The 2,493-nt window shown below is 33.7% G+C and overlaps 1 non-coding gene across 1 annotated transcript; it reads right to left on the reverse strand.

Annotated features, from left to right (window-relative positions):
- Positions 1-978: 978 nt before the first annotated feature.
- Positions 979-1,085, reverse strand: LOC121439062. The gene has a single exon (XR_005973146.1). It is a non-coding gene; the product is annotated as a U6 spliceosomal RNA (small nuclear RNA).
- Between the last annotated feature and the right edge of the window lie 1,408 nt (positions 1,086-2,493).

A 2,493-nucleotide genomic window follows, 5' to 3' on the forward strand; every position in this document is an offset into this window, starting at 1 on the left:
ATATGAGATATGGCAGAAATTAATGTTTTGAATTTTCCTTGTCTTAGGTGGGAAATATTTTGACTACCATTCTAGCAATGAGCATGGAAGGGAAGAGAAAGAACTTTCTTTGCAAGCAAATAAAGAAATGATTTTTGGTTTATTAAGCTAAAGAAGATAAAGAAATGGGTACTTGAAATCAATGTTCAAAAATGGTCTGAAAAATGTTGTTCTTGTTAGCAATAAGAGTCAGTATGGGAAATATTTTGAACAGCACTTTATTAACTTAATTTTCCAACTTTGAATTATTTGTTTTGAGCCAATTCTATATTATATCCTATAAAAATTTGAGCCTAAAAAAAGGAAAAATGATTACTGGGAAAATGCCAGGGTTAATATTGCTGGATCATGTGATATATTCATGTGATACTGTTTTAGTCTTATGAGGAGTGTCCCTACTGATTTCCATAATGAATGTACTAGTTTACATCCTACCAGGTGTGCATAAGAATTTCCTTTTTTTCAAATCCTCACTGTTACTTAATTGGTTTCTTAATGACTGTCATTATGTGTAGAATGAGATAGAATTACAATATCATTTTAATTTAGATTTCTTTGATAATTATTGATGTTGGACATTTTTCACATATTAATTGCCCATTTGTAAAAACATGATGCTTTTTATAAACGTTCTTTTTACTTATCCTTTTTGTTTTACATCATGCATCTCAACCCCAACTATTTCTTGTCCCTTCATATTTCCTCATTGCCATTATAAACTCTCACACACAAAATAAAATAAAATTTAAGAGAAAAAAGAAAAAAACAGAAAGACTAATCATGAAAGCTGTAGTGTGACATAGTGAGTCATGCATTACCCTCTTTTACCCATATGTCTTTGTGTGCAAGTGTTATTTGCAAAGAGTCATTGGTCTAGTTTGAGGCCTCTGGTTTCTGCTAAACTATTGATGCTAGGACCTCACTGGGACTCCTCTTAGAAAAACTAAGGAACACTTCACAAATTTATGTGTCATCTTTGTTCAGGGACCATACTAATCTTTTTTACATCATTCTAATTTTAGTATATGTGATGCTGAAGTGAGCACCATACTTTATGTTTTAAGAAATAGCTTCTCATTTCATTCAGTCATTTGTTGACAAGTTTGTTTTAATGACTTCATATTAATGCATCATAGAGGTTCTAACACATCTAGGTTTATTGCAACATTATTCATGATAGGGAAGGAAGCATTGAAAAGAGTGGCTATTGGTATAAGAATGGATGAAAAAAATTAATATAATTGTTATCTATCTATATATACATACATACATATAAATTTTAGCCATAAAGAAGAATCATATTATGTAAGTTTAAACAAAGTGTATGCAACTGTTGATTAAATCAATCCCACAAGAATAAATATCACTTGTAAGAATTATACTTTATATGAATATATAAAATAATTTATGTACATGTGACTTGAAAGTAAAAGAAAAATTGACCAGGAGAACAAAAGAAGTAATAGCAGATGAGAGGGCAAGAAAGGGGAGAATAGCAGGAAATAGTAGATATATGCTCAAAGTACTATGTATTTGGATAATAGCAAATATATATTTAATGTTATATAACAAAATATATTTATAATTGGTTTTTCTCTATCCAATTTTCATGAACAGTTAAAAAGTAAAACAGAACAATTTAAAAATGAAAAGAGAAGAATTAATTTTTCCCTTTTTTTAAAAATTTATTTATTTATTTATTTATTAAAGATTTCTGCCTCCTCCCCGCCAACGCCTACCATTTCCCTCCCCCTCCCCACACCACTTCCCCCTCCCTCATCAGCTCTAAGAGCAATCAGGGTTCCCTGACCTGTGGGAAGTCCAAGGACCACCCACCTCCATCCAGGTCTAGTAAGGTGAGCATCCAAACTGCCTAGGCTCCCACAAAGCCAGTATGTGCAGTAGGATCAATAACCCATTGCCATTGTTCTTGAGTTCTCAGTAGTCCTCATTGTCCACTATGTTCAGCAAGTCCAGTTTTATGCCGTGCTTTTTCAGATCCAGGCCAGCTGGCCTTGGTGAGTTCCCAATAGAACATCCCCATTGTCTCAGTGTGTGGGTGCACCCCTTGCAGTCCTGAGTTCCTTGCTTCTGCTCTCTCTCCTTCTGCTCCTTATTTACATTTTGAAACAAAATATTCTTTATCATGTTTATTACCCTCTCCTGATTCCTTCCAGATCTTTTGCTGTTCTGGCGTATTAGTTAAAGATGTGTTACATTCTTCTATGCTGTGGAATATTTGTTTAATGATGGAAAGATGTGCTGCATTATATTATACTACATTTGTTTAACTCCATGAAACTGTGTTTCTTTGCCGCCTAAAACAATTGATTGGTCTGAAAAAGCTAGGCAGGAGAAAGAAATAGTTGGAGCTGGAAGGCAGAGAGAATAAAGAGGAGAAGGGAAAAGGAGAAGCAAAATAAAATGAGAAGGAAGGGGGATATCATGGGGGCC

This window comes from Microtus oregoni, unplaced genomic scaffold (genome assembly GCF_018167655.1).
Source record: "Microtus oregoni isolate MIOR12 unplaced genomic scaffold, Mior012 000059F_ref0000304, whole genome shotgun sequence".
Classification (NCBI taxonomy): Eukaryota; Metazoa; Chordata; class Mammalia; order Rodentia; family Cricetidae; genus Microtus; species Microtus oregoni.